This window comes from Rhinoraja longicauda, chromosome 27 (assembly GCF_053455715.1).
Source record: "Rhinoraja longicauda isolate Sanriku21f chromosome 27, sRhiLon1.1, whole genome shotgun sequence".
NCBI classification, from domain to species: domain Eukaryota; kingdom Metazoa; phylum Chordata; class Chondrichthyes; order Rajiformes; family Arhynchobatidae; genus Rhinoraja; species Rhinoraja longicauda.
In genome coordinates this window covers 23,252,092-23,277,370 of record NC_135979.1, presented here as the reverse complement: position 1 = coordinate 23,277,370, position 25,279 = coordinate 23,252,092, and the positions used below count along the sequence as shown (strand labels likewise).

The 25,279-nt window shown below is 45.8% G+C and overlaps 1 pseudogene; it reads right to left on the bottom strand.

Moving 5' to 3' along the window:
- Positions 1 to 3,341: 3,341 nt before the first annotated feature.
- Positions 3,342 to 7,113, bottom strand: LOC144606638 (serum amyloid P-component-like; annotated as a pseudogene).
- Positions 7,114 to 25,279: the final 18,166 nt, after the last annotated feature.

The following is a 25,279-nucleotide window of genomic DNA, read 5'->3' as shown; positions in this document are numbered from 1 at the left end:
ACTCTACGAATTTCCTTTCTTGGGATCCAGTACCAACCTGATTTTCCCGGTCCACCTGCACATTGAAATCTCCCATGATCATCATCTTACATGCCAATTGTATCGACGTATCTTATATCCTGGCTACTGTTTGGGGGCCTGTAAATTACTCCCAATGCGGTCTTTTCACCTTCACAATTTCTCAGCTCTATCCACAAGGACTCTACATCTTCTGATCCTTCATCACTCCTCGCTAAGGACTGAATTTTATTTCTTACCAACAGAGCTGCCCCAGCCCCCCCCCCCTCTTCCCACCTGTCTAACCTTATAGACTCAGCTCCCAGACCCGATCCTCTTGCAGCCACCTCTCTGCAATTCCCACATTACACCTACCAATTTCTAACTGTGCCACAAGCTCATCCACGTTGTTTCTTTACTGCGCGCATTCAAATACAGCACTTTTAATTTGGTATTTTCCTCCCCTCTACTGTCCTTGCTTCAATCCCTTTCCATGCACCTTGTTTTCCCTCACACCTCCTCCCCTACGCACCCTCTCCTCCTCCTCCCCTCTCCTCCCGCCCCCCTTCCCTCACACCCTCTCCCCCCATACTCCCCCATCCCCACGCACCCTCTCCTCCCGCCCCCCTTCCCTCACACCCTCTCCCCCATACCCCACGCACCCTCTCCTCCCGCCCCCCTTCCCTCACACCCTCTCCCCCCATACTCCCCCATCCCCCACGCACCCTCTCCTCCTCCCCCCTTCCCTCACACCCTCTCCCCCCATACTCCCCCATCCCCCACGCACCCTCTCCTCCCGCCCCCCTTCCCTCACACCCTCTCCCCCATACTCCCCCAACCCCCACGCACCCTCTCCTCCGCCACCCCTTCCCTCCCCCCCTCCCCCCCCATACTCCCCCACCCCCACGCACCCTCTCCTCCGCCACCCCTTCCCTCACACCCTCTCCCCCCATACTCCCCCATCCCCCACGCACCCTCTCCTCCTGCCCCCCTTCCCTCACACCCTCTCCCCCCATACTCCCCCATCCCCCCCTTCCCTCACACCCTCTCCCCCCATACTCCCCCATCCCCCACGCACCCTCTCCTCCGCCACCCCTTCCCTCACACCCTCTCCCCCATACTCCCCCATCCCCCCCTTCCCTCACACCCTCATACTCCCCCACCCCCACGCACCCTCTCCTCCTTCCCTCACGCACCTTCTCCCCCCTTCCCTCACGAATCCTCTCTCCCCCTTTGCTCCCTCTCCTCCACCTCTTCCCTCTCGCACCCTCTCCCCCACCGGTCCCTCAATCCTCCACCCCATCACCGCTCCCTCCCCCACTTCCCGACCGTTAAACCGCCGTTCCCGCGCAACCCGCGAGCCACCCGAGGTGCGCGGAGCTCGAGCGAGGGGAGAGTCACCCGACGCGGGCGCAGCGTGAAGCCTCGCGTCACGTGACCCCGCCTCAACTGCTCTCCCGCCGTACGCCCCGCGTCGTGCTCGCCCACCCAGACCAGCGCCCACTCATCAGGTGACCCGCCATGATCGGGAGCGCCGAGCGGTCACAGGGAGTGCGAGCAAACTCCGCACAGGGTCACCGTCGGCTCAGGCTTTGATCACAGAAATCCACACCCAGAGTATTTAAAGATTCACATCTCTGCCACCACCTCTCAGAGGGACAAGAGCCGCCGCTGGACACGGGATTCCCTCTGTATATAGGAAGGAACTGCAGATGCTGCTTTAGACCGAAGATTTACTCCGACCTTTTGTGACACTCTGGAGAAAAGGAATGGGTGACGTTTCAGGTCGAGACCCTTCTGAAGTCCCACTTCATGCCTATCTTGGGATATGCTCTGCCCAATGAAGTAAGTTGTTCCCTCCTTTTCACTGGGTCTAACACCTAGGAATCCCTAGACAAGACAGTAGAAGCACCTTCACTACAGGTTGCAGTGGTCCCAGGCAGTGGTTCACCTTCTCTTTCCCAATGAAGTTTGGGTAATAGATGGTCTTCTTACCACCTTTTGTTTGAACTAGGTATCACAAAATGCTGGAGTAACTCAGCGGGTCAGGCAGCATCTCTGCAAAAAAGGAATGGGTGACGTTTCGGGTCGAGACCCTTCTTCAGACTGATGTCAGGGGGGGGGGCGGGACAAAGAAAGAATATAGGTGGAGACAGGAAGACAGTGGGAGAACTGGGAAGGGGAGGGGAAGAGAGGGACAGAGGAGCTATCTAAAGTTAGAGAAGTCAATATTCATACCGCTGGGCTGTAAGCTGCCCAAGCGAAATATGAGGTGCTGTTCCTCCAATTTGCAGTGGGCAAATTTGTTTGAACTAAGTTATCAGAGAAAGGACAATTACTGGGTGCTAATGGCATAAGCTGAATAGCATGGTGCTACACCTGACACCAGCCAGTGGAGTTCTCCCCACTGGGCTTTGTGCATATTGGGCTTCATCAATCAGAGTATTGAGTATAGAAGTTGGGAGGTCATGTTGCAGTTATAGTATGGGACAGTATTTCACGCGTGCACACACCTGTTTGATGTTCATTCACTAAGATAATGAAACTGCAATGTAACAGTTCAATCACAATCATCAGAAGCACAGTATGCATTGCAAGCTTTCCAAACCTTGATGTGACGAACGATGTGACATCAAGAGTGTGATAAAGAATGAGGCAGTAATAATTCCAGTCAGCACAATCCAAGTCAACAGCAGCCTCCACTACAGGGACTTTCGGACAGTCCGTGTCAGCCCATCACCACTACCCCCTTAGCCCTGACCCATTCTTGTTCATGTGTATGTGTCAGAGAGATGGCACCAAATGTCCTGAACACTGCTGTTGTATCTTTTCACTTGGATGCCCAACTGTTCCTAGTGGGATTTAAGGAAAAGCTCCAGCAGAATGGATGAAAGAGGGTTGTCTGGTTAAGGAGAGTGGACTTGGCTGTTCTGAGCAGTCCCTCGGCTTCAGTGCGGGGTCAGTGTGTGGGGCAGTGCCCTGGTGTTTACACCCTGCTAATCCCTGTAGACATCCACCATGGTTCCCCACTCCCCATCCCTCTCTCAACATGCGACCTAGAATGGCTGAGACTGACTTTGAAGCCATTACCCTGTTAGTGAGGGGGATGACAACCTGGAAGGACTCCGTGAGTCGTCCCTTAACTAGATGTAAACAGCCCTTTGTTCTAATATGAACTTCACTACTACTGCTGATGTACTTCAGATAGGAAAGATCAAAATGCAAGGTCATGTTCAGCAAGATTAGTTTGAGGTATTGTGTTCCCCTCAAAATGTTTATGCTTTTTGTAGCCAATACGTTCAAACTGTGCCATCCTTATTATCTTTATTTCTCATGCTCCTTCCTTATGTAAATATTGTTCATCTCCAGTCAATTATGTTCCCTCCTTTAGTGAAACATCCTTGACTGATCAACTCAACCCCTTTGGATTTTAGAACAAGAACCTATATATTAACATGTTATCTCTCCAACAAAGGACTGACTGGCTTCAAAACCTTCACCAACTGAGTCTTGCTCCTGACCAATTATAAACTGACCATTTCCACCAACCTTCCATAGACTGCATCTCCCATTGACCCAGACTGTTATCTTACCCCTTTGAGACTCCTGGCCCACAGATGTGTCTCAGTAAAGCATTCATTCAGCTGCAAACTTTCCTCAATGCAGGGCAATTCGTGTTTTAGATATTTCCCAAATCAGCAGTTAGTTGCAGGAAGTGTTTGTCATGTAGGAGAGCAAACTAAATTGCAGTTTGTTGTCAGAAGAGCTTGTTGCAAAGGAGAGCAAACGCTCAGAGTCAGTTGCTTCAGAGGCTGCCGTGAAGCAGACGGTAAAGGTAACTAGTGAGCAGTTTTATTTAAATGTGAGAGATGGAGTGCAGGAGTTTCTATGAGAAGACTGTGGCAGCTTTGGAGAGAGTGTTGGAGGTTCACCAGGACATTGCCTGGATTGGAGTGCATTAGGTACAAGGAGAGGTGGGACAAACGTGAGTTGTTTACACTAGAGCGTTGGAGGCCGAAGGACAAAATGTAGAAATACAAGGTGATAGGGAGTATAGTTAGGGTAGAAAGAGTCTAATTTCTCCTGGGTGGAATTAACAAGTACTGGAGAGCACAGGTTTACGGCGAGGGAGAAAGTTAAGTAGATAGGAAAGTCAAGTTTTTGTTTACAGAGTGGTGGGTGCCTGGAACACACAGCCAGGGATGTTAATAGAAACAGGTGCAGTAGCAGTGTTTAAAGGGCATTTAGACAGACACATGATGAAACAGGAATAGAGAGGGACAGATCATGTGCAGGGAGATGGGATGAGTTCACACCAACATCATGGTCAGCACAGACATGCTGAGCTGAAGGACCCTTTCCTGTGCTGTACTGTTCTTTGTCCTATCCCTCCGCTTCCTTCATCAGATCAACAAACACCATTTACCAAAGGCACAATTTCCATACCAGGGAAAGCTTTGAAGACAGTCAGTGATTGATTCATGGTTTGCCCAAAATACAATACATTTTGTCTGAGTATCACCCGATCTGTCGCTTCTTATTCTCACATTGTTAAAGAGAAATAAAACAGACATTCTTCACCACCAGAAGTACAAAGATCCCAATATTCTGGTGCATGGAAAAACACAAACTATGGGAGTTGATTCACTTTACCATTTTTCATACAGTGCACTCAATGAGACCAAGTGTTGTCAAAGTGTTGTCCCATTCTTGTCCTATCGAACAGGCTGGAGAATACCCTGGGGTCTCCCTGATGGCAATTCAGGACCACAAGGAGAATTGTAAAGAAAGCAAACTCAATGCTAGCATTTATTTCAAGCAGGCATGTATACAAAAACAGGGATGTAATGTTAAGGCTCTGTAAGGCACTAGTAAGGCCGCATTTGTAATATTGAGAGCAATTTTCAAATTCAAATTCAAATTGCTTTTATTGTCATTCAAAAATAGATTTGAATGAAATTGTCGTTACCATGCAGTCATAAACAATAAAGAGCACAAGACACACAATTTCATAAGTTTAACACAGACAACCATCATAGTGATTCCTCCAGGCACACCCTCACTGTGATGGAAGGCAAAGAAAAGTCTTATCTCCTCCTCTGTTCTTCTCCCGCGGTCAGGCAGTCAAACTGCTGCTTCGAGGCGATCGAGGCTCCCGACTTTTAAAACCCCTGCCGGGCGATGGAAAGTCCCAGGGCCGAGCCGAGCAGGCCGATGAAGGTCCTAAGCCCCCACCGGGCGATGGAAGGTGCCACAGCCGAGCCACGCAGGTCGATGAAGGTCCTACGAACGGGTCGATCGAGCCTTGCGATTTGGGCACCATATCTGAGGAGGTATGTGCTGGGTCTGGAGAGACACCAGGGGAGGTTTACAAGAATGATCCCAGGAATGAGTAGGTTAACCTATGATGAGCATTTGTCGGCACTGGGCATGTTCTCACTGGAGTTTAGATGAATGAGGGGGGACCTCATTGAGACATTCAGAATAGTGAAAGACTTGTATAAAGTGGATGTGGAGAGGATGTTTCCACTAATGGAGGAGTCTAGGACTAGAGGTCATAGCCTCAGAACTAAAGAACATTCTTTTAGGGAGAAGATGAGGATGAAATTCTTTAGTCAGAGATTGGTGAATCAGTGGAATTCTTTGCCACAAAAGGTTGTGGAGGCCAAATCAGTGAATATATTTTAGGCAGGGATGGATAGATTCTTGATTTGTACGGGTGTAAGGTTATGTGGAGAAGGCAGGAGAATGGGGTTAGGAGGGAGAGATAGATCAGCCATGATTGAAGGCAGAGTGGACAATGGGCCAAATGGCCTAATTCTACTCCTATCACTAACAACCTTATGATTTGCTGTCTCAGCACAGACAGGGGATGGAATCTGGGCTCCTGCTGCCCTCCATGCTCCTCAGTACCTCTGTCCTCAGATGCACCATGACTGATGCTTGCACTCAGGAACTCCTCACATTAGAAAAAGTACTCATCTGTATTAACCAATCCTGGCAAGTAAATGCACATGACAAGCATTATTGGAAAAAAGGGCTTCATCCTGTCTCCAACCGTTTAAAACAAAGAATTCCCATTTTATTTCATTTCACTTGGTGTTAATCCATTGAAACTCAGGACCAGCAGCCAGTCCCATGTGTCGGCAACACACAAACAGCCCCTCTGGTACTCACTTCATCCATCTCCAACAAGCCAGCCTCGCCTTAGGTGGGTCCAATACCCTGGGCACAAGCTGCTGCAATTTATATTCTGCTGAACCCAGTCACAGGCAATTGCTGGAAGGAATTGAGTGGGTGGAGCAATCTGTGCTGCCATCCAATACTCAGAGAGCTGCCACTGATCTGTGTGTCGACATCAGTCAGCATCAGATAATGAGGGGTTGAGTGTGGAGCGACCCACGTTAATTCTCCTCAGCAGCTGATGAAGTTCACCTCCCCAACCCGATCACAGGTATCCCCCCCCTCCCCTGAGTGTCTGATCCGTGACACAACTTAATGTTGACAGAGTTCACCTTTTTCTATTTCATATTGACAGAAAAGGTTTTCTGAACAGATATGTAGATGTCCTACTGGGCTGGAAACATCACAGGACCTCCTCGTTGGAAATGTTGGCCAGTGACTGAAATGTCCAAATGGGGACTAATTCCATTACTTTTTAAATATTCAAGGAAAGGGACAATGTTTACAGGAGATGTGCAGGGCTGGTTTTTTTTAACACAGGCAATGGTGGGTGCCTGCACCGCCTGCTGTGGTGGTGGAGGCAGATGTGATTGTGGCATTTAAGAGGTTTTTAAATAGGCACGTGGATATGCAGGGAATGGAGGAAATATGGATCATGAGCAGGGCAGAGGGAATTTGTTTATTTTGACATCATGATCGACACAGAAATTGATGCCCAACGATCCTGTTCCTGTGCTGTACTGTTCTATGTTCTTGATATACTTTCCAACTTAATGGGTCAATGGTTCCAGTGGTCTTGCAGTCAGCTCCAGTGGCAGTTTCACTCTCCTTCACCCACACCTTGGCAGCTCTGTTGTCTGGACAATCAGCTTCTGCTGTTCCCTTCTTTACACCTCACTGCCAGACGTTACCCATTCCGTCGCCACGTTGCATGTCAACGAGGGCTGCTGCTTGGTACAGGAACAACCTGTCCTCACCTGTGGCCAACTCGATTCACCCTGTTACTTGGCTCTGAATCCAATCTATTTACCTCAAGATGCCTCGATTGAATTGTTGAGTTATATGATTAACTGTCTATTTCCATTCAAAGTAAAGACTGGAAGGTGAAAAACATCTGCACTCGTTTGTGTTTGCAAATACCCACTGCTGGAACCTGAACTCAGTAATCCTGTCAATGTGTGAAGCGAATGCATGAATTACATTCATAACTATCTCCCCTGTACAAAACCACACTATCACCACCACAGATGTTAGGCTCACATCTATAGTTTCCATTATTTTCCTTGTACCCATTCTGAAATTGAGATACAAAAATTCCATCCTCCAGTCATCTGGCATCTCACCCGTGTCTAATGATGATTCATATCTCTTAGCCAGGGTGCCTACAATTTCTTCCCACAGTATCCTCTGATTTATCTTGAAGGCCTGGTAGATTTATCTACTTTCACACCTGAGGATGTCCAGCATCTCTGCCCATCTCTGCATCACCATTAACTGTCCCCAGTTCACTCGCCTTCTATTCTTCCTCCATGGTAAAAACAGAGGAAAAATACTCATTGAAGACATTGCCCATTTGCTGCAGCTCCAGACAAAGATGACTGCTTTGGTGTCTGAAGTACCTTATTCTCTCCAGTTACCCTCTTTCCCTTAATGCACGTAAAAACTCTTTGGATACTCCTACATTTTATCTGTCAAGAGCTATCGTCAGCCCTCTTAAAGCCCTCCTGATTTCCTCCTTCAGTTTGCTCCTCAGTCCCTAAATTCATTCAGGGATACACTAGATCCCAACTGCCTCTACCTGGCCCAGGCCTCCTTCTTCCTGACCAGGCTTCCAGCTGCCTTACCTTTCACAAGAACAAGAACATGCAGGCCTTGAACTCTTACCATCACACTTTTAAAAGCTTCCTACTTTCTGGATATCCCTTTGCCTGCCATAATCTTACTCCAATGAACTTAAGCAAGTTACTGTATAATACCATCAAAGTTGGCCTTGCCCTAATTCAGAACTTTAACTAGTGGATCAGCCCTGACTTTAAGCAAAACTATTTTAAAGCTAAAAAAACTGTGGGCACTGATAGCAAAAGTCTCACCCATCGACACTTCAATGTCTTGCCCTTCCCAATTTCCAAAGAGTAGTTCAAGTTTCACCCTCTCTTGTGTAGAGTCCTGTACATATTGCCTGAGGAAACATTCCTGAACATACTTGACATATTCTAACCTCTCTAACACCATGACAACCCCAGTCTATATTGGGAAAGTCAAAATCCCTTGCTATGACATCCCTATTATTCCTATAGTTGCCTGCAATATCCTGGTATATTTGTTCTTCTAATTCCCATTGTGGGACTACGGTATACTTATAACAAGGTAATCATTCTCCTAATATTTCTCAGCTCCCCGCAAAATAGCCTCACTGGATGAAACATCAGTAATGTCATCTCGGACTATTGCAGTGACATTCTCTAGAATCAGTAAAGCAACCCCCTCTCCTCTATTATCCACACCTCTATCTGATCTGTAGCACCTCAACCCTGGACAATTAAGCTGCAGATATGTTCACAAACTGTGACCCCATGTTCTTGCAGTCAGCTCCAGTGACGGCTTCACCCACACTTTGGCAGCTTTGTTGTCTGGACAATCAGCTTCTGCTGCCCCCTTCTGTACATCTAATTGCCAGACGTTATCCATTCCTTTGCCACATTGCATGTCAACAAGGGCTGCTGCTTGGTGCAAGAACAGCCTGTCCTTACCTGTGGTGAACTTGATTAGGCTACTTACTTGGCTCTGGGTCTATTCTAAACCGATCCAATTTAGGATTTTAACATGAACTATTTTATATTTATCTTAGAACATTAGAAAATAGAACAGGAAAGGTACAGCACAGGAACAGGCCCTTCAGCCTACAATGTCTATGCGAACATGATGCCAACTTAAACTAATCTCCTCTGCCTGCACGTGATCCATATTCATGTGCCTGTCTAAAAGCCTCTTAAACTCCACTTTTGTATCTGTCCCCACCACCTCCCCCATCAGCGCATTGCAGGCACTGACTCTGTGTAAAAAACCTGCTTCACACATCTCCTTTAAACTTTGCCCATATCATTACATATTTTAAAACTAGTAGAATTAGTTCCCTCATACCAAGAATCCAATATGTAAATGTGTGCATCTTCCTCTCTGTCCACATGAAGTCATGGAGTCAGAGAGTGATACAATGTGGAAGCAGTCCCCTCTGCCTAATGCCCACACCGAACAAGTCCCAGCTACACTAGTCCCATCTGCCTGCATTTGGTCCACCCTCCAAACCTGTCATATCACACCTGCCTGTCTAACTACTTCTTAAATTTTGGGATAGTCCCAGCCTCACCTATCTCCTCTGACAGCTTGTTCCATACACCCACCACCTTTTGTGTGAAAAAGTTACCCCTCAGATTCCTATTAAATCTTTTCTCCTTCATTTTAAACCAATGTCCTCTGGTCCTCGATTCACCTCCTCTGAGCAAGAGACTCTGTGTATCTTCCTGATCTATTCCATTCATCATTTTATATATCTCTGGACTGCTACCGGTACCTCGTGCTGGTGAGGCCAGGAACAGAGAGATAGAGGGTATGAATTTATGGCTGAGGGGCTGGTGCAGAGAGCAGGGATTTAGATTTCTGGACCACTGGGATCTCTTCTGGGCTAGGGGTGACTTGTACAAAAGGGACGGGTTGCATCTTAACAGCAGGGGGACAAACATTCTGGCAGGCAGGTTTGCTAGTGTGACACCTGTGGCTTTAAACTAAGTAGTGGGGGGGAGGGGTTAACAAATTGTGAATATGAAGATGAGGTAAAAGGGAATACAGGAGATATTGCAAAAGACTCTCGGAAGAATGGGAACAGAAGTTCTAGAGCGGAAAAGAAATTAAGGGCAGGGCCAATTGTGAACGATGTGAGAGGGGAGGTAAATACAGAAGTTAAAGTGTTGTACTTAAATGCGCGTAGTATAAAAAATAAAGTGGATGAGATTGAGGCTCAGTTAGTCATGGGCAAGTATGATGTTGTAGGGATCACTGAGACATGGCTACAAGAGGACCAGGGCTGGGAACTGAATATTCAGGGGTACACAACGTATAGAAAAGACAGACAGGTGGGCAGAGGGGGTGGGGTTGCTCTGATGGTAAGGAATGATATTCATTCCCTTGCAAGGGGTGACATAGAATCAGGAGATGTTGAATCAGTATGGATAGAAATGAGAAATTGTAAGGGTAAAAAGACCCTAATGGGAGTTATCTATAGGCCCCCAAACAGTAGCCTCGACATAGGGTGCAAGTTGAATCAGGAGATAAAATTGGCGTGTCAAAAATGTAATGCTACGGTGGTTATGGGAGATTTCAACATGCAGGTAGACTGGGAAAATCAGGTTGGAAATGGACCCCAGGAAAGAGAGTTTGTAGAGTGCCTTCGAGATGGATTCTTAGAACAGCTTGTACTGGAGCCTACCAGGGAGAAGGCAATTCTGGATTTAGTGTTGTGTAATGATCCTGATCTGATAAGGGGACTAGAGGTAAAAGAGCCATTAGGAGGCAGTGATCACAACATGATAAGTTTTACTCTGCAAATGGAAAGGCAGAAGGGAAAATCGGAAGTGTCGGTATTACAGTATAGCAAAGGGGATTACAGAGGCATGAGGCAGGAGCTGGCCAAAATTGATTGGAAGGAGGCCCTAGCAGGGAAGACGGTAGAACAGCAATGGCAGGTATTCCTGGGAATAATGCAGAGGTTGCAGGATCAATTTATTCCAAAGAGGTGGAAAGACTCTAAGGGGAGTAAGAGACACCTGTGGCTGACAAGGGAAGTCAGGGACAGCATAAAAATTAAGGAGAGGAAGTATAACATAGCAAAGAAGAGTGGGAAGACAGAGGATTGGGACTCTTTTAAAGAGCAACAAAAGTTAACTAAAAAGGCAATACGGGGAGAAAAGATGAGGTACGAGGGTAAACTAGCCAATAATATAAAGGAGGATAGCAAAAGTTTTTTTAGGTACGTGAAGAGGAAAAAAATAGTCAAGGCAAATGTGGGTCCCTTGAAGACAGAAGCAAGGGAATTTATTATGGGGAACAAAGAAATGGCAGACGAGTTAAACCGTTACTTTGGATCTGTCTTCACTGAGGAAGATACACACAATCTCCCAAATGTTCTAGGGGCCGGAGAACCTAGGGTGATGGAGGAACTGAAGGAAATCCACATTAGGCAGGAAATGGTTTTGGGTAGACTGATGGGACTGAAGGCTGATAAATCCCCAGGGCCTGATGGTCTGCATCCCAGAGTACTTAAGGAGGTGGCTCTAGAAATAGTGGAAGCATTGGAGATCATTTTTCAATGTTCTATAGATTCAGGATCAGTTCCTGTGGATTGGAGGATAGCAAATGTTATCCCACTTTTTAAGAAAGGAGGGAGAGAGAAAACGGGTAATTATAGACCAGTTAGTCTGACATCAGTGGTGGGGAAGATGCTGGAGTCAATTATAAAAGACGAAATTGCTGAGCATTTGGATAGCAGTAACGGGATCATTCCGAGTCAGCATGGATTTACGAAGGGGAAATCATGCTTGACAAATCTACTGGAATTTTTTGAGGATGTAACTAGGAAAATTGACAAGGGAGAGTCAGTGGATGTGGTGTACCTCGACTTTCAGAAAGCCTTCGACAAGGTCCCACATAGGAGATTAGTGGGCAAAATTAGGGCACATGGTATTGGGGGTAGGGTACTGACATGGATAGAAAATTGGTTGACAGACAGAAAGCAAAGAGAGGGGATAAATGGGTCCCTTTCGGAATGGCAGGCAGTGACCAGTGGGGTACCGCAAGGTTCGGTGCTGGGACCCCAGCTATTTACGATATACATTAATGACTTAGACGAAGGGATTAAAAGTACCATTAGCAAATTTGCAGATGATACTAAGTTGGGGGGTAGTGTGAATTGTGAGGAAGATGCAATAAGGCTGCAGGGTGACTTGGACAGGTTGTGTGAGTGGGCGGATACATGGCAGATGCAGTTTAATGTAGATAAGTGTGAGGTTATTCACTTTGGAAGTAAGAATAGAAAGGCAGATTATTATCTGAATGGTGTCAAGTTAGGAGGAGGGGGAGTTCAACGAGATCTGGGTGTCCTAGTGCATCAGTCAATGAAAGGAAGCATGCAGGTTCAGCAGGCAGTGAAGAAAGCCAATGGAATGTTGGCCTTCGTAACAAGAGGAGTTGAGTATAGGAGCAAAGAGGTCCTTCTACAGTTGTACCGGGCCCTGGTGAGACCGCACCTGGAGTACTGTGTGCAGTTTTGGTCTCCAAATTTGAGGAAGGATATTCTTGCTATGGAGGGCGTGCAGCGTAGGTTCACTAGGTTAATTCCCGGAATGGCGGGACTGTCGTATGTTGAAAGGCTGGAGCGATTGGGCTTGTATACACTGGAATTTAGAAGGATGAGGGGGGATCTTATTGAAACATATAAGATAATTAGGGGATTGGACACATTAGAGGCAGATAACATGTTCCCAATGTTGGGGGAGTCCAGAACAAGGCGCCACAGTTTGAGAATAAGGGGTAGGCCATTTAGAACGGAGATGAGGAAGAACTTTTTCAGTCAGAGGGTGGTGAAGGTGTGGAATTCTCTGCCTCAGAAGGCAGTGGAGGCCAGTTCGTTGGATGCTTTCAAGAGAGAGCTGGATAGAGCTCTTAAGGATAGCGGAGTGAGGGGGTATGGGGAGAAGGCAGGAACGGGGTACTGATTGAGAGGGATCAGCCATGATCGCATTGAATGGCGGTGCTGGCTCGAAGGGCTGAATGGCCTACTCCTGCACCTATTGTCTATTGTCTATTGTCTATTGTCTATAAGATCACCCCTCATCCTCCTGCGCTCCAGGAAATAGAGCCCCAGCCTACTCAACCTCTCCCAAAAGCTCTTGTCTTGGCAACATATTCGTAAATCTTCTCTGTACCCTTGCCAGCATGACACCATCTTTCCGATAACATGGTGCCCAGAACTGAACACAATACTCTAAATGCGGTCTCATCAACGTCTTATACAACTGCAACATGACCTCCCAACTTCTATACTTGATACTCTGACTCTGACTGACTGATACTCTGACTGATACTCTGACTTTTTGACCACCTTATCTACCTGCGACTCGGCCTTCAATGTACCTTGCATATGCAGTGTAGTGTAATGTTGAGTAGTGTCACGGATCAGAGCCACGGGGAGCGGGGGAAATACCTGTGATCAGGCGGGGGAGGTGAATTAACATGGGTCACTCCACACCCTCCCCCTCATTACCTGATGCTGACTGATGTCGACACACAGATTAATGGCTGCACTCTGAGTATTGGATGGCAGCAGAATTTGCTCCAACCCCTCAGATCCTTCCTCCAATTGGCTGTGACTGGGTTCAGCAGAATATAAATTGCAGCAGAGGTGAGGCCAGGTTGTTGGAGATGGACATAGTGAGTGCTGGAGGGACTGTTTTTGTGTTGCTGACACATGAGACTGGCTGCTGATTCCCAGTATCAATGGATTGACACCAACTGAAATAATAAATTGGGGATTCTTTTTTGAGACAGGATGAAGCCCTTCGTTACAATTGTGCTTGTGATGTGCATTTACCTGCTGGGATTGAACAGTACAGGTTAGTACTTGTTCTGGTGTGAAAAGTCCCCAAGTGCAAACATCAGACACTGGGAACTTTTTTTGACATTACTTGACTATCTTCTAAATTTCCCCTAATGCTTTTAGTAAATGGAGCATGTTCTGGTGAAGGTAGTGGAGAGATAAAACATGGTACTGTACAGGAATGGGCCCTTCTGACCATGATGTCAGTCCGAACTAATCCCATCTCTCTGTGTGTTGTCTTTACCTCTCTATTCCTCTATGTTCATGTGTCTGTCTAAATGCCCCTTAACACTGCTATTGTATCTGTTTCTACCACTATCCCTAGCAGTATGTTCAATAGTCAATAGTCAATAGTCAATAGTCGTTTATTTGTTACATACACATAAATGTGTAGTAAAATGAAACATTACCCGCAGTTGAACAATAAGACCAATAAGATTAATCAATAAAAATGCAATAACACATACAATCACAACTAACACCAAACAAAAAGAAACATCCATCACAGTGAGTCTCCTCCAGTCCCTCCTCACTGTGATGGAAGGCCACAATGTCTTTTTCTCTTGGAGTTGCCACGTCGGGGCAGTCGGGGCTCCCGATATCGAAGCCCCCGCTGGGCGGTGAAAGGTCCGCGGCGGGCCAACCCAAGCCCCGCGATTCGGGGCGGGCGAACACGCTGCCTCTGCCGCTGCTGGAGCTCCCGATGTCGACCCCAACCAGGGGCCTGTGGGCTTCCGACGTCCACGCGGCCCGCGCCGGAGCCTCCGGAGACGAATCGCAGCCGCTCCCGCAGCATCCGCAGGCAGCCAGCGCCGCAGGTGGTGAGTCCGGGCCGTGGGCTCTGCGAACCAGAGCCCCAGGTGGTCCCAGGTGCATGGCCGGTGGTAGGCCGCAACGGGAACGGAGACACGACACAGAAACAAAGGTCGCGTCTCCATTCTGGAGAGAGAATTTTACAGTTCCCGTTCCCTCCCACCCCCCCCAAACATAACATACAAACCCTACACCATATTAAAACTACAATTCAGACAAAAACAACAAAAAACACAAAAGACAGACGGACTGCAGGCAAGCCGCAGCTGCGACGGCAGCGCTGACCACTCTGTAAACAAAAACTTGCCTTTCACATCTCCTTTCACATCTCCTTTCTCCCTCCCACTTTAGACCTTGTGCCCTCTGGTGCATCATCTCCATCCTGGGGAAAGAAAGACTATGACTATCCACCCTAACTATGTTCCCCATCGTGTTGGTGGAAAGGGTTGAGTTGTGAAAAAGAGTGGCCAATTTATTCTAGGTCAGGAGCAAGACTCAGTCGCTGGAGGTTTTCACATCGACCAGTGCTTTGTCAGAGAGATAACTGATATTAATATGTGGGATCGTGTTCTAAAACCTAACGAGATTGAGTTGATCAGTCAGGGGTGTTAAAATGATGGAGGGAACATCATTGACTGGAGATCAACAACATTTGCATCGGGAGGAACGTCATAATTGAAGATGATAATGATCGCACACTTTGAATGTTTTGGCTACTAAAGGCATTAAATTGTGCAGAGGGGAACACAACCTCCTCAAACTGCTCTTGCTAAATATGACCTTGTTTTGCAATCTTTCTTCTCTAAAGCAGATCAGCAGTGGAAGCAGTGATATTGATTCCAGAATAAAGGGGTGTTTACATCAGGGTAATCGACAACTCACTGAGTCCTTCCAGTTTCTCATCTCCCTCACTGACAGGGTAGTAGCTTTAAACTCAGTACACAAGCGTCTCGGCACAGGGAGCGGGGAACCATGGTGGATGTCTACAGGGATCAGCAGGGTGTAAACCGCAGGGCACTGCCCCACACACTGACTCCTGACTGAAGCCCAGGGACTGCTCAGAACGGACAAGTCCGCCCTCATTATCCTGACACCCTCCTCGTCCATTCTGCTGAAGCCCTTCCTCAGATCTCACCGGGAACAGTTGGGCATCCCAGCTAAAAGGTGCAGGTGTCCAGGGCATTTGGTGCCATCTCCCTGACATGCACGTGTAGACAAGAAAGTGCCAGGGACACGGGGGTGGTGGTAATGGGCAGATACGGACTGTGGGAAAGTCCCTGTGGTGGAGGCTGATCCTGCTCTTGACTTAGATTGTGCTGATTGGAGTTATTACTCTGTATTACCCTCTTGATTTCACGTTGTTTGTTACACCAAAGTTTGGAAAGCTCACAATGTGTTCTGTGCTTCCAGTGATTGTGATTGAACTGTAACATTGCAGTTTCATCAGCTTGATAAATGGGCAAAACAGAAAGGATCTTGTCTGTGAATGACTGTGCCCAATATCCAGTTAATGCTCTCAGTGAATTCTCAGTGTCCATCACTAAATCAACTCGTGGCACAGCCCAGTGTGGAGCTGATCTGCTGACAGTAAGATCACTTTAGGATGAGAGATGATGAAACAGCCGGGGTAAATGTGAATCCGTGCGGAACTGGGGAGAACTCCACTGGCTGGTGTCAGTCAGTACCCCGTTCCTGCCTTCTCCCCATACTCCCTGACTCCGCTATCCTTAAGAGCTCTATCTAGCTCTCTCTTGAATGCATTCAGAGAATTGGCCTCCACTGCCTTCTGAGGCAGAGAATTCCACAGATTCACAACTCTCTGACTGAAAAAGTTTTTCCTCACCTCAGTTCTAAATGGCCTACCCCTTATTCTTAAACTGTGGCCCTTGGTTCTGGACTTCCCTAACATTGGGAACATGTTTCCTGCCTCTAACGTGTCCAACCCCTTAATAATCTTATACGTTTCGATAAGATCTCCTCTCATCCTTCTAAATTCCAGTGTATACAAGCGTAGTCGCTTCAGTCTTTCAACATATGATAGTCCCGCCATTCCGGGAATTAACCTAGTAAACCTACGCTGCACGCCCTCAATAGCACGAATATCCTTCCTCAAATTTGGAGACCAAAACTGCACACAGTACTCAAGGTGCGGTTTCACTATGGCACTGTACAACTGCAGAAGGACCTCTTTGCTCCTATACTCAACTCCTCTTGTTATGAAGGCCAACATTCCATTGGCTTTCTTCACTGCCTGCTGTACCTGCATGCTTCCTTTCAGTGACTGATGCACTAGGACACCCAGATCTCGTTGTACGTCCCCTGTTCCTAACCTGACACCATTCAGATAATACTCTGCCTTCCTATTCTTACCGCCAAAGTGGATAACCTCACACTTATCCACATTAAACTGCATCTGCCATGCATCCGCACACTCACACAACCTGTCCAAGTCACCCTGCAACCTCATAGCATCTTCCTCACAGTTCACACTACCGCCCAGCTTTGTATCATCTGCAAATTTGCTAATGGTACTTTTAATCCCTTCATCCAAGTCATTAATGTATATTGTAAATAGCTGCGGTCCCAGCACCGAGCCTTGCGGTACCCCACTAGTTACTGCCTGCCATTCTGAAAGGGACCCATTTATCCCCACTCTTTGCTTTCTGTCTGTCAACCAATTTTCTATCCATGTCAGTACCCTACAGTTTCCGGCTGTATATATATGACATGATATGAATACCATGTGCTCTCAGTTTGCCCACTAATCTCCTATGTGGAACCTTGTCAAAGGCTTTCTGAAAGTCAAGGTACACCAAATCCACCGGCTCTCCCCTGTCAATTTTCCTAGTTACATCCTCAAAGAATTCCAGAAGATTAGTCAAGCATGATTTCCCCTTCGTAAATCCATGCTGACTCGGAACAATCCTGTTACTATTATCCAAATGCTCCGCAATGTCGTCTTTTATAATTGACTCCAGCATCTTCCCCACCACTGATGTCAAACTAACTGGTCTATAATTTCCCGTTTTCTCTCTCCCTCCTTTCTTAAAAAGTGGGACAACATTAGCTACCCTCCAATCCACAGGAACTGATCCTGAATCTATAGAACATTGGAAAATGATCACCAATGCGTCCACAATTTCTATCGCCACCTCCTTAAGTACTCTGGGATGCAGACCATCAGGCCCTGGAGATTTATCAGCCTTCAGTTCCATCAGTCTACCCAACACCATTTCCTGCCTAATGTGGATTTCCTTCAGTTCCTCCGTCACCCAGGATCTCTGGACACTAGAACATCTGGGAGATTGCTTGTATCTTCCTTAGTGTAGACAGATCCAAAGTACCGGTTCAACTCGTCTGCCATTTCCTTGTTCCCCATAATAAATTCCCCCGCTTCTGTCTTCAAGGAACCCACATTTGCCTTGACTATTTTTTCCCTCTTTACATACCTAAAAAAGCTTTTACTATCCTCCTTTATATTATTGGCTAGTTTACCCTCGTACCTCATCTTTTCTCCCCGTATTGCCTTCTTAGTGATCTTCTGTTGCTCTTTAAAAGAGTCCCAATCCTCTGGCTTCCCACTCTTCTTTGCTTTGTTGTACTTCTGCTCTTTTATTTTTATGCTGTCCTTGACTTCCCGTGTCAGCCACGGGTGCCTCTTACTCCCCTTGGAATCTTTCCTCCTGTTTGGAATAAATTGATCCTGCAACTTCTGCATTATTTCCAGGAATACCTGCCATTGCTGTTCCACCGTCTTCCCTGCTAGGGCCTCCTTCCAGTCAATTCTGGCCAGCTCCTGCCTCATGCCTCTGTAATCCACTTTGCTACACTGTAATACTGACACTTACGATTTTACCTTCTCCCTCTCAATTTGTAGCGTAAAGCTTATCATATTGTGATCACTGCATCCTAATGGCTCTTTTACCTCGAGTCCCCTTATCAGATCAGGTTCGTTACACAACACTAAATCCAGAATTGCCTTCTCCCTAGTAGGCTCCAGTACAAGCTGTTCTAAGAATCCATCTCGGAGACACTCCACAAACTCTCTTTCCTGGGGTCCATTACCAACTTGATTTTCCCAGTCTACCTGCATGTTGAAATCTCCCATAACCACCGTAGCATTATATTTGCGACATGCCAATTTTAGTTCCTCATTCAACTTGCACCCTATGTCGAGGCTACTGTTTGGGGGCCTGTAGATAACTCCCATTAGGGTCTTTTTACCCTTACAATTCCACATTTCTATCCATACTGATTCCACATCTCCTGATTCTATGTCGCCCCTTGCACCAAGGAGGAAAGAGCTCAAATGTCTGTTCAGAAAGGCCAGAAGGGACCATGAAATATGCTTTCATCGAATCAGATGACCATGAAATATGCTTTCATCGAATCAGATGAATGAAAATCAAAGGGGTTTTTATACATGCCTTAAAATAAGAGAGTGATCAGGGAGAAGATAGAATACCTTATCAAGTATAAAGGAAGAAATTTGTACTCCGAGTCAGAAGTAAACGAGGTACTAAACAAGTACTTTGCATCTGTATCTACTGAGGGAAAGGACATGAAGGATTATAAAATCAATGTGGGGAACACTAATATACAAGGGCTGTTGGTGATCAAGATGGAGATGGAGATTTTTAAAAGAGCTGATTACAGGGGCCTTGGTGAAGATTTTTGCATCTTCTCCAACCACAGGTGAGGTCCTGGATGAATGGGCCACAATCAATGTTGTATCTTTGTTTAAGAAGGAAAATAGAGATAATCAGAGGAATTATAGGCCCGTTAGCATCGTGTCAGTGGCAGGAAAGCTATTGGACATAATTATTCAGCATAGGCAATGGCTAATTGGGGACAGTCTTTGTACATAGGCTTTGTACACAGCAGGTCATGTCTTAGTAACTTGAACAAGTGTTTTGAGAAAATCACAAAGGTGATTAATGAGGGTAGTGCAGCTGATGATGTCAACATGGACCAGTAAGCAAAGATACCAGAGGAACAAGATAGACCACTCGACCTTAAAAACCGTAGTATGTCATGACGCCATTTTAGTAGGCAGAAACTTGCAGAAACATTTAAAAAGAAAAATAATAAAATTCTGTGAATTGATAGATGAGATATATTCTGCATTTTAATAGTATCATCACACATACTGTTCCCCCAAAACACTGATTACACTGCGAGAGGCATAGTGAACGGCGGGTTTTGCCTACTAAAATGGCTCCTTTGCGTACTACACTTCAGTATAGGCGATTTCAATGGAGTGGTCCATCTTGTTCCTCTAGTATCTTTGCCAGTAAGGCATTTGATAAAGTATCCCATGGTAGACTGATCCAGAAGATTAAGATACACATGATTCGCAAAGACTTGCTGACATGGATTCAGAACTAAATCTTGCATAGAAGTTAAAGTGTTGTGGTGAAAGGACGTTATCTGGCTTGTGGTTGTGGTCAGTGAAGTTTGCAGAGACTATGTTGGATCCTATGTTGTTTGTGATGTATATAAATGACTTGGACATGATTGTAGAGGGGTTGGTTAGTAAGTTTGCAGACAACACCAAGGTTGCTGGAGTTGTATACTGTGAGGAAGTGTAAGATTTGAGAAGTTTTCCCTCATTCTGAAATCAACACCAAACCAAAGAGCTGCAGTTTGGACATTTTAAACGGGAGACTGGGGCTGATAGCGGAGAAAGGCTGCGGTCAGTTTACCAAGGGATGTCACAATCTGTGGGTCCTAAGATGGCTGCAGGACCTCGTGACCAGCCACAAAAGTTAAAACCTTACAGCCCAGTCTCTAGGTTTCTGCAAAGCCACGGCCAGAACAATGGATGGGTATTGGCCATGCAGAAACCTGCGAAACCAGGTCGAAGTCCAGACACTGGGGCGCTGACATCAGCATACTCACAATGCCCCAAGCCGACCTACACAGTTAATCTCGTTAAGAGGACACAATAGCCCATAGAAAACTACCTGGTAGGTGATGGGAAACCAGTTAAACCCATCACCTCGCAACGAAATACCAATTAACACCGTCTGGTCATCCCCGGTACCCCCGGACATAAGCGCAGATCAGAGAGAAAACTCAATACATATCTTTTAAACAAAGAGATCCCGAGATCTGGCAGGAGATAGGACGGGTCAGAATAGTATAACTGGCCATGACTTTTGGGTTTTAAACTGATGCAAGGCAGAAGTCAAACGGATGCAGGAGGAAGAAAAGACAGGCAAGTCAAATGGATGCAGGAGGAAGAAAAGACAGGCAAGAAGAAGCGAAGTGCAAGAGAGAGGAACCGGCACGCAACTCGAGAAGAAATACTGCAAGAAAACCTGCAAGGAACGCAAGAAACGGAAGGAAGAAACTCAGGGGACAAGCACGACCCTCACGGAAAGCAGCGGAGAAGCAGCACGAACAGCCAGTAACCCCAGTAATAGCCCCATGGTGAGCATGTACCCCGATCCTGCATATCCTGGACAAAGTTTAGTGTAGAGGGGAGGGTGGTTTGAATAAACGTGGGTGTGTAAAGGAATATGTGTCGGTCAAGTTTGCGATGTGTCGTACATTCCCCATCTTACAGTCATGCATATGTCATTTAGAACTGTGTCTAAGTATTCGTGTAGTGATGCATATGTCGTTTAGAACTGTGTCTAAGTATTCGTGTAGTGGTGCATATGTCGTTTGGAACTGTGTCTAAGTATTCATGGACAATAGTCCCAAGCGTTCAATAAAAGCCTTTTCCATTTAAACCCTGGTCTTCAAATCTGGTCTGGTTGAGTTTTTTTCTGCACTATCAACGCTCCTGCATCTAAGTCCAGTGTCTAGAACCGTAGGGGGTGAGTGGGTCGAACCACTCAAGGGGAACCAGTGTGCGCGGCCTGGTCAAGGGATCAGAGCAAGGCACGGGGACCTTAGGTCGGGCGAAAGCTCGGCGCAGAAACCCCTTACAGAAGTACACAGCAGTATAGAGACCAACTTCAGAAAAGGGGCGATAAATGGCAGATGGAGGTTAATTTAAGGAAGAGTGAGCTTTTGGACTTTAAAAGGTCAAATGTGAGTGGTAAACATATAAAAAACATGTTTAATGGCAAAACCATTAACAACATTAATGTACAGAGGGTTCTGTTTCAAGACAAGGATGAACCCCCCTATGTTAACCCTTGGGATGCAGTGATCTCTGCTTCCGCAGTGCTCCCTGACTTGTTCCACCTATTCTGGCTAATTCACCAGATCATTTGCTGCAATGCTGCCTTCCTTGTTAATAGAACAGGTTCTGCAAACGGGGTTTACAACAATCCTGCCTAGATTAAGGAGTATTAGCCACAAAGATTATGAGAGGCATAGATAGGGCAGACAGTCACAGAACTTTATTCCCAGGCTGGAAATGTCAAAGACGAGAGGGCAGAGCTTTAAGGTGAGAACACCAAAGTTTAAAGGAGATGTGTAAGACAGGTTTTTTTACACAGATTATGATAGGTGCCAAGAACTCGCTGCCAGAGGTGTTGGAAGTAGATACAACGGTGGCCTTTACTCGGATTTTAAATAAGCACATGGATTTGATGTGAATGGAGGTATTTGGATCATGTACAGGAGATGTTATTAGATTATCTTGAAATCATGTTGGCACAGAGACTGGGGCCAAAGGGCCTGATCATGTGCTGTACTGTTCTATGCTCTGTGTTGTATGGAATATAGTGACAGAAGCACATGCTTATGAGTAAAATTATATTTCTAACTTGAGATGGTTCAGGAAGGGAACATTTAAAGATTTTATGCTGTAATGAAACAGAAAACAGTGTGGTTTGGGGTCACTGAGTGTATCAAAATGTAGAGCGGGGGTGTAAGATCATGGAGTGACGTACACTCTGGGAGTTCAATGAGTGGATGTCATATCCCAGATAGAGACTGGATGGGCTGTTTCTGAAGACTGATGATGTATCGATCACAGACCGATCAGGCCTCAACATGATGGTGGGAGACCACTGGCGAGAGACAAGAATATTTCATTGAGAACTGTCCCGAAACAGAACAATGAAATGTTCTTACTTGCAGCAGAAAAACGTTATTTAGAGTATATATAACAATATCCAGCTATAAACTCAGCAGATATCATAATAAAGAACAAAAAGAAGTACCATTAGTTTATAAAGAAAAAAAGGAAATATCTTCAGAATGCATGAAGAATAAAGCTGTTCCTGGTGTTGCCCTTTCATGGATATCTGATCGGCTTTCAAGATATCTGATCGGTGCTCCACTTGCCGCGCAGCTCACTGAGAGTGTTAGCAACTTACAACAGCAGAGGGAGCTCTTTCCCCATGTTACCTTGCTTGTCCTGTTCCCACCACTGGAGCCAAAAACTTTGCGTGTGTTATTTCACATCCCATGTGTGTCCTCAGTCTGATAACTCTGGGGCTGCATCATTATATTTCAGACAATGCCGTTGGTGAGACACCAATCCTGTTGGTGTACCTCCACTTTGGTGGCAAGAACAGGAAGGCAGATAATGGTGTCAGATTAGGAGAAGGGGAAGTGCAACGAGACCTGGGTCTACTTGAACATCAGTCACTGAAAGTAAGCATGCAGGTACAGCAGGCAGTGAAGAAAGCCAAAGGCATGTTGACCTTCATTGCGAGAGGATTTGAGTTTAGGAGCATGGAGGACCTACTGCAGTTGTACAGGGCCCTGGTGAGATTGCTAGGTTAAAGATGAAAGTTGATTAAAGTTCAGGACCTGATGGGATCTATCCCAAGTTATTCAGAGAGGCAAGAGAAGAAGTTGTCATGGCCTTGACAGATATATTTGTAACTTGTGTAGCCACAGGTGAGGATTGAGAGGACTGGAGAGTAGCCAATGTTGGTCCTTTATTTAAAGAAGGGAAGAAGAGACTATCCGAGGAATTCTAGGCCAGTGAGCCTCATGTCAGTAGTCGGGACAGGATTTGCTCGCATTTGAATGAGAATAGGCTAGTTAGGGAAAGTCAGCATGACTTTCTTGGTGGCATGTCATGTCTTGATATAGTTTTGATAAAGGCCAGGGGCCTCCAAACCTTTCAGCATGAGGGCCACATTATATATTTGGCACATTTTTGCAGGCCGTAGGAAAAAATAAAGAAGTGAGTTTTACAAATTTAATGAACTCAAAAAAGTTTAGACTAGATTACCTTTGATTAGATTAGGAAAGGTTAAACTAGGTTAGGTTAAATTAGGTTAGTTGATAGGGCAACAAATAAATAATCAATTTAAAAAAAGAGCTTGAAATATTAGAATATATATATACCGTAGGTATACAATTATTTATAAAACAGAAAAAATACAGTGACCACGACTGGGGGAGGGAAAGAGAGGAGAGAAAGAGAGAGAGAGAGGGGCAGGGGGGGGTGAGAGAGTCACGGTAGAGGGAGCAGCGGGTGAGAGTGGGAGTGCGGGGAGGCAATATGCATATGAACGGGGAGTTGGATATGACCTGCCCCCTTGGCTGGCGATTGAAAAAAGCTTAATCCCAAAAACTTCTCTCCCTGCTCTCCTTTTTTCATTACTCAGATCTCTCACCTCTCTCAGAGAGGATCACTTCACTCTGTTCAATGCTCAGAGAATATGGCACCAAATTAGGAAAGCTTGTGAGCTTCCGAATACGTCAATGCACGTCCCAATCTGGCATAACCACGCTTTCCCCCCATCATTTACAGACACAGCGTTCAGAGAATGGACCTGTAAAGGGATAGTTACAATAAAAGATATTTACATAAATAGACACTTTGCATCATTTGATCAGCTACAATCCAAGTTCTCATTGCCCAAAACTCAATTCTTCAGGTACTTACAGCTGAGAAATTATGTTCGACAAAACAAGTCGCTTTGAGTCCCTGCCCGAAGACGACTCATTGTCCAAAATTTTGCTGGGTCCCCCGGAAGCAAAGAACCTAATCTCATCTTTTGTAGGTATCTTTTCAAACAAACTAGATAAATCTACTTTAAAAATAAAACAAACCTGAAATTGATGACGATGTGTGGAAGGTAGTACTGAAAAGTATAAAATCCTGTTCTATTAATTCTAGGCTACAACTGATTCAATTCAAGGTTATACACAGATTACACTACTCTAAGGTTAAGCTGCATAAAATCTTTCCTGATCTCTCACCTTTGTGTAATAGATGCAAGACCGCTGAGGGTACACTCGCTCACCACTTTTGGACTTGTCCAAAACTTCACAACTTTTGGTGTCTTTTATTTCAATGGTACTCTACTGTTTTAAACATCACCTTAACTCCGGACCCTGAAACCGCTCTATTCGGGTATTCCACAACGCTTGAGAAGCTAGACCATAATGCTCGCACAATCTTGGTTTATGGTATGGTAATTGCCAACAGATGTATTTTGAAACTATGGAAATCAGACTCTGCTCCTCAGTTTGAGACTTAGTTAAGAGAATTAATGGGCATCTTACACGTAGAGAGGCTGAGATATGAATTGTCTGGCAACCCTCAAAAGTTCTTCAACATATGGAACCCAGTGCTGCAGCATATTAAGGACAAGTAAAACTATCCCCTCAATGCCACATGCTTTGTGTACCGAGAGAGAGAGAGAGAGAGAGAGAGAGAGAGAGAGAGAGAGAGAGAGAGAGAGAGAGAGAGAGAGAGAGAGAGAGAGA